The sequence below is a fragment of the Pantherophis guttatus genome, chromosome 1, assembly GCF_059756535.1.
Source record: "Pantherophis guttatus breed Tessera chromosome 1, ASM5975653v1, whole genome shotgun sequence".
NCBI lineage: Eukaryota > Metazoa > Chordata > Lepidosauria > Squamata > Colubridae > Pantherophis > Pantherophis guttatus.
The window spans coordinates 75,391,382-75,404,131 of NC_142063.1; the positions used below are offsets into that span (position 1 = coordinate 75,391,382).

The 12,750-nt window shown below is 39.4% G+C and overlaps 1 protein-coding gene across 1 annotated transcript in view; it reads left to right on the forward strand.

Annotated features, from left to right (window-relative positions):
* Positions 1 to 6,729: 6,729 nt before the first annotated feature.
* The window catches only part of C1QTNF4 (C1q and TNF related 4), a 25,201-nt gene continuing 19,180 nt past the window's right edge, over positions 6,730 to 12,750 (forward strand). The window contains exon 1 of the mRNA XM_034417568.3: positions 6,730 to 7,515. The gene's annotated coding sequence lies outside the window, so the exon portion shown is untranslated. The remainder of the gene's footprint in view (positions 7,516 to 12,750) is intronic.

Genomic DNA, 12,750 nt, shown 5'->3' on the forward strand with positions numbered 1-12,750 from the left:
AGTGGGGTGGGAATGGGGATTTTGCTTCCCCCAGGAGTGGGGAGGGAATGGGGATGGAATGGGGACTTTGTAGTATCCTTACCCTGGAATGGGGTGGGAATGGAGATTTTGCAGTATCCTTCCCCTGCCATGCCCACCAAGCCATGCCCACCAAGCCACACCACACCCACCAAGCCATGCCCACAGAACCGATAGTAAAAAAAATTGGATTTCACCACTGATTTAGACTTATATACCACTTGATTTACAGCTCTTTCTAACCAGTTTACATAGTCAGCATATTGGCCCAATAATCTAGGTCCTCATTTTACGAAACTTGGAAGGATGAAGGATGAGTCAACCTTGAGCTTATCAGGAATGAACTGCTGGCAGTTGGCAGAATTAGCCTGCACTACTGAAATATTTAACACATAAAAAATTCAGAGTATAGGAAAATACTTCCACTATTGAAAAAGACAAGTAGAAAAGTTATGAAGTACAGAAATTTAATTGTACAAACAAATTGGCTAAAACTAATCAACTGATTTATTGCACAGTAGCTATGATAATAGGCTTCAGAGATAATGCTATTAAATAAAAGCAATAAAATCAACCTCCAAACACTCAGCTGGGGAAAAATGGATAAATTACAACCTGGCACCAACAATTTGAAGAATGGATTTTGTAAATGTGGCAATACCCAGGGAAAGCAGAATAGAGGAAAATGGATTGGAAAAATTATGATATAGACTTCTAACAATCAAAATAGGTAGATTCTAGAAAACTCAAGATCTAGAAAACCCAATCTCTGTAACAAATAGATTAAACAAATATTCTATTAGAACATCAACTTTGATGATGTTTTATGATGATAGAGTTGATGATAACTTTATCAACTTTGCAAAAATGAATTTGCAAAAAAAGAAAAAACACACCTAACACTTTATTAGGCATATAACATGAAATCAGGAACCTTGAATTCCCAGTGGAACTCCAAATTCCAGGAAACTCCAGTCAAATGTGATATTTTTGTTTTTTTCTATGTACTGTGCAATTCCTTGATTAACAAAATCAAATAATGCTTATGATGATAAGACATAGCTAATGAAGCTCCTTTTTATTATAAAAAATTCACAAAAAAGAAAGAAAAGCCAGAATGTAGGTATAATTAATATATTAATGGCCAGCACTGGAAAAGTTCTATCAATATTGACTGAATAAATAGAGACTGGAAGTCCTAATATTCTCCAAACAAGTGAAAGTGAAGTACAAGAAGATAATCTCTGTCTCAACTGTACAGATATGCCAATTTAGAAGGATTGGATCATTCATTCATTCATTCATTCATTCATTCATGAGATTTATATCCCACCTTCCCTTATGGCATGTAAAAGAACCAACAGAAAACAAGCCAATCAAAAAAAATAAATACAAGGACAAATTAACTGAAACGCAGTTCAAAATGGAACATGGTACTATAGTTATAAACATAAAACATACATAATACTATAATAACATATTACTGCTTGTTAGCAATGTTACCATACCATTAAAAAAAAACCCTTAATAACAGAAAATAGTGTTAATGGTTGACAATTGCTAATGCCAAATTGCTGAAATGTTATTGTTTTTCTTTCCATAGCTAATTTCTCAGCTAGAGACAAACGTAGGCATTAATGCATGTAGCAAAGAAAGTTATCTGAATCTGTACAAACAACATATTCTTTGTTTCACTCACTGGGTGTACGTATAGCAGATGATATGACTAAAGGAATGACATTCTGAAAATGTTAAGAAAGGTTGTTTAATGTAAAGGTTGTTTTTAATCCTGGTGACAAGTTGACTAAAAAGAACTGTATGGGAAAAATAGTTTTGAATATAACTGAGCTGATCCAATCTGCCTGAATGCAAATGTAAGAAACTTCTGGGCAGTAGTGATAATAGAATATTTAAAAGCAACAATGATCCTTCTAGCACAGGGGTGTGAAAGTCATGGCCTGTGGGCTGGATGTGTCACGTGCTGGCCACCCCCACCCCCATTTTAGTGAAGGGGGAAAGTTTCGATATGTCATGTGATGACAATGTGACACCACGAGTTAGACACCCCTGCTCTAGCACCAGATAAGTTGTGGCATGAACTTCTGGGGAGCAACATCTAATAAATGCTGAAAAAAAAGATTTGTTTAATTCAGTATTTCTCAGCCTTGACAACTTGAAGAAGTGAGGACTTCAACTTCCAAAATTCCCCAGCCAAGCAGGGATAATCAGCCTTACTGGTATTAGAAAAATAGCAAATAAGAATTCTCAGAACACTAATAATAACTTTCCAGAGAGAATAAACCTGGAAATCATAAAGGGAATTGTTTTAAGTCCTCTGCATCAGGTGCTATGCAACATGTATACAGCATTTACCTTGAATACTTACAGACTGTATGTACATATGGCTTTGGCAACCATTTAGAAGCAGCCTTGGATCTGCCTGATCTCATGCTGTCAATTGGCTTGAAAAACTGAGGTGAATTATTTCTGGCACTCCCATTTATTAGGAACCTGAGTAAATCTGGTTTTCCCTCTTGTGGAGCCTCGTGACGGGCCATTAACCCTTAGCAGATTCTCTTGCTTCATTCTGTCTCCCTGGCCTTAGCAATATCCTTATTTTTCCTCCTGATTTCTTCCCTAGAGAGCTTCAGCATCTTATTCATTAAGCTTGTCTGTAAACATTGCTTACAATGTATTTCCCTCTTTCCAGGTATCTCACTAATTTGTGACTATGGTTACAACAGTAGGAAAAGCTCCTGGTTTCAGAAATGCTGGCTTGTTGTCATTCCACCTGGGCAGCTCGTAAGAAGCTTCTACTTGTAACAAAGGAATGACAGCATCCCTACCTGGCAATCACATTTTTTTCTGTTTCTCTCAAGGAATAAGCAGATTGTGATGCCCTTAATATCCTCCAGTGCTGAAGAGAACCAAAATGAGGCAGTTAGGGAATTAGACAGAGAGTCTATTTGCTAGCAATTGATTTGAGCAGGGGATTGGACTAGAAGACACTTCCAGCTCTGTTCTGATTAGCATGGTGGCGCAGTAGTTAGAATGCAGTACTGCTCACTCACTGCTCATTCCAGGAGTTCAATCCTGACTGGCTCAAGGTTGACTCAGGTTTCTATCCTTCCGAGGTTGGTAAAATGAGGACCCAGATTGCTGGGCCAATATGGTGACTCTGTAAACCACTTAGAGAGGGTTATAAATCACTATAAAGCAGTATATAAGTCTAAGTGCTATTGCTATTAGACTTGGCCCCTATGATTCAGAATGGATTGAAGTCTCATTCACCTAGCCCACAAAAGCAGTGTCATCTCTCCATCTCCATGTAAAGAGATGGAAGAGTGCTTGGCTGCAAAGGGAAACATCTGGCATAGACAGTTTTCCCAAGCAACAGCTGGTATGCTGGAAATCAGGACTGAGACTGACAACTATGTTCAGGTTTTTTTCAATATTTAATGTTCCATCTGTTTGTCTAGCATTAGAACAACTTTCCATGGCCAGCCAACTTTATACACCATACACTTAGCTATTAACCATGCTGCATATAGCCCATCTAGTAAAGTTTGCTAGGAATCTCAATCTTAGCAGAAAACTGCTTCTTCCTATCAGTTGTAACTACCAAAAATAACTCTATTCTTTTTAAATTCAGTCTCTGTTAATTTACTGCATCAATAAAGCTAGGGCCTTAAGGATGTTTGGTCCCACCCACCCTTGTTGAGGTAATATATAGGGTAATATGTCCCTATTTTAGTTATATTAGTATAAAGATGGTTAGATAACTCTAGAAGACACTATAAGTTACTAATAGTGGAATGTATTTATTTTCAAGTCCCTATCTAATGAATTTCTGATATTAACATTGCTAATAAACTATTATGAACCCTGTGAGAACCACACAAATGTACAAACAACACATCAAAGGGGCTAGCAGTTATTGATGGTTTGTTTCAAGAAGGAGGAATTGGATTTTTGTTCTTCCAGCATCTATGATGTTCATAATGTCATTGGTTGGTTACTTATATATTTTAATTGTTTTGCATTCTCCTAGAGTATTAGTCTTCGGGATGGTGAGTACTGATTGGCTCATGGTTCCTTGTTTGTTCCCATGTTTTGGGGTTAATAGAAGTGTGATCTAGCAGAGATCATTTTCAAAACGGCTTATAAGGAACTGCAGAATGGGAATGGTGTGGTAGAGAAGTGCTCTTAAAAGTGGCTTACAGTCATTCCATCTACACTGGGAACAGAAAGTTTGCAAGTACTTTACCATAATTTTCTATACATATATATTGTTAAGACTTCAAACCACACAAAATTTCCCAGGGGAAAGGGCAGGAGGTGGAATCTGCAATATACATTCATAAAGCTTTTCCTCTTCTCCGTAGTCAACCTGTCAGCTAAGCTGCACTTTCTACTTGTCGCAGCCTGAGAATAGGTCCCTACTGTTTTGAGAAGGCAGCTAGTAAAGTCATTGCAAATAAAAAGATGTATCTTTGGGGGCAGGTTGATGTCTTTATGCTTGGATATGTTGCCCAGGTTTGTCATAATCTTTCCCTGAAGAAGCAGATGTTTGTTTATGTTATTTTACAAGCAAACCCCCTGCGGATTTTTTAGCCGAGGAAGATAGTCTGTTACTACAAACTCTATTTATTCCCCTTTTTGAATTGGATTGGCATTAACAGGTCAGTTTTTGCACTCTTATCCTTTACCTTCAACAAAAAAGGAGGTATGAAGAAGAAGAAAAAATAAGATTTTCTCCTGATGCAATGTTTGTGCTTCTGAACAACTCATTGACTTCTTTATAATTTGTTCTTCAATCAATTTATTTTGAGAATGCACATTTTTATCACTCGTGATAAGGGTGTAATGAGAAACGTTAAATATAGTTGAAATTAGAAGTAGGTTATTTAAGCAACAAAAACTAAAATTTCCATTCAGCAACCTAACTCCTGGGAACTTCATAAACTTGTAGACTCCGTGCAATTGTATGGAGGGCTAATTAAGAAATAGGTGAGCTTAGTAAGAGCCTTCAATAAATAGCTTAGTAAGAGTTTTCAACAAATAATTGCAAATTCAGTAAGATAACTGCATTATAAGAGAAGAAGGGGGGGCGGTTTAAACCATTTGGCCAAAAATTTTATAATAAGATGGCATAATCTTATTTACTTAGTGCATTGCACTAACGCAGGGGTGTCAAACTCACGTCGTCACGGTGACATATCAGAACTTTTTTCCCCTTCGCTAAACCGGGTGTGGGCCTGGCCAGCGCGTGACACATCTGGCCTGTGGGCCAGGAGTTTGACAGCCCTGCACTAACCCCTAATGTAGTGCCTTTGGCTTTGACATGTGAAACCAATCACTGTAATATGTATTCTGTAACAGTGTTCCACTGAGACTCTTAAAGGAAAATATTTGTAGCTCAGGGTTGAAAGGAGGGAGAGCCTCACTGAGACTCTTACCCTTACAGAATATCTCCCAAAACAACTTCCCTAAGTGTTCCCATCTATCCGGATCCAATTTTGAAGTCGCCAGAAGTACCCATGGAGGATACTAAATGTGTCTGCAAATAAGAAAAAGCACTTAGTTTAGCAACCCATGTAATTTCGGTGTTGTATAGTTAGCGTGACTCCAAATATCTTTGCTTTATTCTTATACTTATTCTTATACTTATAGACAAAAGTATATAAATTTGAAAAATAACTAATTTCCCTCATTATATGTGGGGATTTCATTCTAACCTTCAGTTAATGAAACTTCAGATAGAACCTTGAGTCAATGAGAACTGAGAACTTTCAGAGCTCTGGAAAACACTTGACTGAGTAGGCGTGCTTTCAGACTTGTTATATAAAATAAGACAATGTGGCTAGCCATGGTTCTCTTGGGGAAAAAAAAAATCTCCAAAGGCATAACATTCTATTTTCATAGGATATAACTTCTTAGCCAGGACAGAAAATCTAAAACAAAGATAAGAGTCATATATGAACCAGGGGTGAAATCCAGCAAGTTCTGGCAGGTTCTAGAGAACCGGTAGCAGAAATTTTGAGCAGTTTGGAGAACTGGCAAATACCACCTCTGGCTGGCCCCAGAATGGGATAGGAATGGGGATTTTGCAATATCCTTCCCCCAGGAGTGGGGAGGGAATAGGGATGGAATGAGGACTTTGTAGTATCCTTCCCCTGGAGTGGGGTGGGAATGGAGATTTGCAGTATCCTTCCCCTGCTACGCCCACCAAGCCATGCCCATCAAGCCACACCACACCACGCCCACCAAGCCACGCCCACAGAACTGGTAGTAAAAAAAAATTGGATTTTACCACTGGTAAGAACATATCATTAGCCCAACAAGGTAGATCAGACTAAGAATCTAACATTGTAGCAGCTCTAGTAACAGAATTCTGCAAGTGTGATTGTGTTTTCCCCCCTCTCTCTTTATCTTTGTGTGAACACAGGAAGGGCTTGTCTGAGATGTTTTCTCACATTGTTTTCTTGGGCCAGATTCTTATCTGGCTGCTGTCTCTTCCTCCTACCACAGATCAGATATATGTTTAATTATTTCACTGTACAGTATAGAAAAGGGGTATGTGGGGTGTTGGGGACGGGTAGTAGCTCTGATGTTCCACTACAGCAAAATGCTGATTTTAAAGCAATATTTTTTTCTTATCTACTTGAGGAGGAACCACAAGTTCATCTATCTTTTTTTTTTTAATTCAACAGTGTTTCTTGCTTCCACCACAGCTGTTCATCAAACCGGCTGCCCCTGCACAAGGTGCAACCTCAAGTGCCTTTGGCTAATTTGGGGTTCCAAGTGTCCTGTAGAAGATGCAACAGCAGCCACTTAACAAGCACCAAGATTAGCGTGAGTGAGAATTGGCCACACCATCTTTCCAGTAGGTCACAAAGTCACAAAGCATGTGGGGAGGGAGAGGCGAAAGCAACTCCCAACTTCCCCTCAAAATAAGCCTGCCCAGGTGGCCTGTCTCGTGGGAATCCTCCACCCGTGTTACACGGACGGCCGCTTTGTGGCTGGGAGAAAAAGTCAGGAATAAATGACCTATGCAATCGAGAAGGGGAGATTCAGCTGGTGCAGCCTCCCATCTCCGGCTAGAGAGAGCTGCACCTGTTGGCCTTCTGCACAGATAACCCATCTGCCGCAGGGGAGAGAAGGCAGAGCCATCAAGCGGGCTCCCCGCACCATCGGAAGGCGCCGATTAACATCTCCAAGAAGTGTAACGTGTAGCCACGTCCGTTCTAGCAGGCGCGCTCCCCGCCCGATCCACCTCCGTTCCTTCTCCGGCGGGCAGGCTCCACCTTCGGCCACCGATCTTGCACCGGAGCCACTGCGCTCCTTACGCCCATTCTCGCCCGCCCTTTCATAGCGACGGCGCCTCAAAGCACTGGCAGTGCGGGAGAGGCGGCAGCGGCGGCAGCGGCGGCAGCAGCTCTCCAGCCGGCTCCCTCCAGTCTCTGTAGCGCGTGAAAACGACGCCTCGGGCAGCAGGTAGGCACAAAACCCAGCCGCGCCGCATCAGCCCCCTCGGGGCTCCCGAGTCCAATGCTTGATCCTGGGCATGGAAGGTAAAAGAAAGAAAAGGCAGAACCCCCCCCCCCCCACACACACACACCCCACACACACCCGCGCTCGGGATTCTTTTCATGGACTCTTCTCTCTCCCCCCCCCCCTTTTTTTTCTTTCTTTCTTCCCCTCTTCACCCCCGCCCCCATATAGTGGTCTCTTCCTCGGATGAATTGTGTGTGTGTGTGTGTGTGTGTGTGTGAGAGAGAGAGAGAGAGAGAGAGAGAGAGAGAGAGAGAGGTTGTATAGAACGTGGGGTAACATCTTAGCATCTCCTAAGCATTATCCTTCTAAAGGGAGGGGAGCCTCTCATTATGGAGGAAAGAAATGGGGGGGGGTGGAGGGGTTGCCTGGGAAATCAGGAGGACAGATTGGGATTACCGTTTGATGCACGATTTGTTTTTAATGGGGCTTTGTTCTATGTGGAATTGGGTCTGGGTAAAATGGATTGAATCCCCATGCAGAATCCTGGCAGAGCAGGAGAAAGCAGGGGTCATTCTGTCTCTTTTACCACATCAAACTAGATACTGGGTATGTCTGGTCTTTAGGTCGGATTCATTTCTTCGCCCCCAGGCCTAAGGAGTAACCCTTCCCCTGGTGTCCCCTTTGCACTTACATCTATCTTTCTCATTCTTGTCTGCAAACTGCCTGATAAAATGTCAAAAAGAAAGGATGATAATTATGCATATCAAATGGGGGGGGGGAGGTGGGTAGGCAGGAAGAAGGGACCAGCCTCCCATATATACCAGTATCTGGGAAGAAAGGTAGACATGGTCCACTAGCGATCGTTTCAATTAAACTAAGGAGCCTTTTTTTCAACATTGAAAGCATATATTGTGTCTAACTAATACTTGGCAACTCAAGAACCCCCAAACTACTATCTGTTAACATCAGCACTGGATACCACCTGTTCTTTATCCTTTCTTGCCTGTCTTTTTCTCATGTGGGGTTTGGATTTATAACAAGAGAGAGGTTGGACATTCCCGGGAATGACAGAATATAGAACATATCTGGAGGGAGGAGATAGTTCAGTTCATTTGTAGTACAAGATTACCACATTCAGTCCTGGAGCTAAACCTAATCATCCAACGCATCAATTTTTCAAGCAGATAAGGAGCTGCAGAAGGTGATGTTTCTTACTGAATTAATTCACCAGCATGCTATATTTTTGCAAAAGGGGTGTCTTCTGATTGAAAGGTTGGTCAAGTACAGAATTACACGGTTATAGTTTTTGCAGTGACTTCTTCCTCAACTCTCTCAAAGTTCCTAGGTCAGTTTCTTTTGTGGGTAAGGGTGGGGCAATTCTCCAGCCCTTTCTTTCTGAGTTTTTTTTTTTGCACATCCAAATGATTAGGAAGTTGTGCTCTGACCTCTGTATTTATGCAGGAATTGAATGTGTTCTGCTTCAATTATTCATTTTGATGCTACGGTAATTTCCGGCAGCTTCTCTTCTCCCAGGATCTGATGTATAACAAGAGGCTTACATTGTTTGTTTTTTGTTTTTGAGGATATCATCCCATTCAGCCATATGGTAACTGTCTTGGTTGTGGTGTTTGTAATGAAAGAAAGAAGGGTAAACAATAGTAAGAAAATAAAGCTGGACCTGGAATTAGTCTCTAGATTCCTCTGTATTTCACTGTGAGACTCTAAAGTTTACTTTTGACATTCAAGGGGAAAACAGAGGCAGGAGTCCTCAGGAATCAGTCATTCAATCATATCCAATTCTTGGAAACTGTCTGGACAAGTCCCTATAGTTTTCTTGCAAGGTTTTTCAGAAGTGGTTTGCAATTATTGCCTGTTTCCTAGAGCTAAAGGAAAAAGCCTGGACCAAGGTCATCCAAGCTGGCTTTGTGCCTAAAGCAGGACTGGAACTCACCTTCCCCAAATTCTAGCTTGACATCAAACTAGTTTTCATCCTTAGCAGACATAACGTCTTATCATATCTTTGTTTAAAAGATCCATAACCTCTCAGATCCGGTTCTTTCCAACTCAGATATTTTCTGGTTTCATGAATCAGAATAACAAATTTGTATTTTGGAATTCTGAACATACTTAGCACTCTCATCGGTTACTTCATTCAGTTCTCTGAAATACAATCCATAAAATCTTGATTAGGTCATTTAGACCAGTAATTTGTCACGCTTCCTCATCCAGTATTCTCTCACTCTTTGTCTTTTGTTTCCATATCAGTAGCATCCACTTTCAGTAGACTGAATTAATAGGTAACATAATCAATGGATGCAGATCTACTCAACTTCTATTATTCAACCCATTTAAGGTTTGTGTCTTATCCCTTCTTGGTAAAATGAAATGTTATCTAGTGGAAGGAAAAAATGAAAGATGGGGATCAAAATAGGAAGAGGTGAAGAGCCAGTGCTGTCTCTATCAAGGTGAATAATATTAAAACTGGACAAGTCATCCAAAATAGAATATCTGAAAAGCACTTTTCTCTCCTGCTGAACAAACAGCATCTCCATCCTACTAAATTTCAATTTAACCCTGTTCTATCATATCCGGGCCCTCACAGATTTCAACAGCATTACCATTCAGTCTGGTTATCATCAACTTATTCTTGGTACCAAACTCCAAACCACTAATTGATTTTTCCCAGTGACTTCAGGTAAATGTTATATAGGAAGGGAGAAAGATCCCAGCAGGGAATGAGGGAGAAGACCTACAAGAAAATAGCCACTGGGTTGATCTGCTCCCCCAACTGAAACCGCTATTAAGGATGGAGTAGAACCACTACAAAAAAGTGCCCACAATTCTAATCCTGAAAGACAATCCAATAAGATGCCATGATGATGTCAATGATGATAATAATGATGATGATAGTGATGAGAATGATGACGATAATAATAATAATAATACTAGCAGCAACAATTTGGCAAGTATATAATCATTGACCGCAAGCTTCCAAGCCTTTCTCTACTACTTTAAGGGCTGTTTTGTATGTTTATGTGGAAGCTGAGATTCTTAAGGAATATCATAGTCAAGAAGTTTCTTTTAAAACAGAAAAAAAAATCCTCACATCTTTTTCTTTCTTTTATAGATAGATAGATAGATAGATAGATAGATAGATAGATAGATAGATAGATAGATAGGGCTATAGATAGATGTAGATGTAGATGTAGATATAGATGATATAGATATAGATATAGATATAGATATAGATATAGATATAGATATAGATATAGATATAGATATAGATATAGATATAGATATAGATATAGATATAGATATAGATATAGATATAGATATTTTGGGAATCAACACTGGACTTCTATATTAGAAGAACAAAGATCTTGTTCCAGTTTTCTTTGAGTGCAATAATCACAGTAAATTTAACATTTACTTTCTGTTGGTGTTCCAATTGTTGTATATCAATTTGCAAAAATATAATAATGTAATCTCTGACGTGTTCAATTTCTAAAACATATTCAATAACATTTAAGCCCTGACAGATGTTTTGAATTGTGTGTTGTGTATTTTAAATTTGGTCAAATCTCTTCATTTTCCACTTTGCATTTGTAATTCCTTTTGAAAGGAAAGGAATATCCTTTTATTATTTATTTGGATATATTGGAACCAATGAGGCATTTCTAAGCATACCAAGAAGAGCAAAAAATTGTTCTTAAAAAAGAGATTAAAGATTAAGTTTTGCAATCTATATGAATTATTATCTCTCCACTGATTTTTTAATACATTCATCTTCATGAAAATAAACAATACTGAAGCAAGAAGCTAAGCATCTTCTTTTGTAATTAGCCCATATTTTAAGACCATTATGTAGAATTGAGTAATAATTTATAGATTGTACACTTCTGTTTGAATCCAACCATAAACATTTATGAAAGTCTCCTGGGAATCATGCTTCTTAAATACAGCAGATATACCCAATCTTAAACAACTACCTTGATAATCTATCTTGAGATTTGTCTGGGATTTATTTATTTAATTCATTTATTAGTCATATTTTTATGCCGCCCACTATCCGAGGACTCTGGGCGGCTTACACCAAAGACAATATACTAAATAGCATATTGCCTCCAACAATCTGGGTCCTCATTTTACCCACCTTGGAAGGATGGAAGGCTGAGTCAACCTTGAGCCGGTGAGATTTGATCCGCTGATCTGCTGAACTTGCAGTCAGCTGAAGTAGCTGCAGTACTGCACTCTAACCACTGCGCCACCTCGGCTCATATGGGATGGTCCAAGGATTCTTCCCTTGGGCGGACAATTGGATTATAAAATCCCTAAGATCCCTTCCAGTCCTACAATACTATTTTTTCTATGTTATTTTACATTAGTGGCACTTAGCAAGCAGTGCATTGGATAAGGCAGAGCTTAAATCATACCTACCATCTAATTCTTATGCTTCTTCTCCTAAATCAATTTTATAGGTGTTGCACTGTTATTTTTAATTCAAGAAACTAAAAATCTGAACTATCCAGTTGCTGTCCAGTTCTTTGTGAACTAAAGTAACACCACAAGTGGTATTTCTTGTATTATTATTCAGTTTGAAGTTAGCAGTGCTAGATATGCTCAGAACTTCCCCAATATTTTTTTTCTTTTAACAATACCTTCCATCAGGGTGAAGTTGGAGCAACTGAATGGAGCCTGTGCATTTACAGGCCAGATGCCCTTCCTAATGCCTATGTAGAGTTCGAAGCAGACAATTACTCATTGTGGGCAGAAAGAGAAATATCTGTCATTACCTAGGATCAAACTCACACCCTTCTGATTATGAGGCGAGAACTTCACCTCTAGGCCACCACACCACTAAAACTTCCCCAATATAATATCTACTAAATTGTAGGAACTACAATGTATACAATTCCCTGCCAGCTTGACTTTTGGAAAATCTCAGAGTCCCAAATGCATGTTTATCTGGAAATAACCATATTAGGGAAGTTTTTTTCTGTACGAACCAAACCTGACTTAACATGGCAAACAGAAACTAGATTTCACCTAATTAGATTTGTGCCTGTGTCATTTTGTATAGTTTTGTATTACAATAATTAAAAGAACTAAAAGGGATAGGACAAGAGGCATCAGTAAAGACTTGGGAGTATTCCATATCTGCTTGTAGGTGTCACATTGTTTATTAGTAGAGTTAGCATACCAATACTGCATTTGGCCAAATTACTAATCACTGCC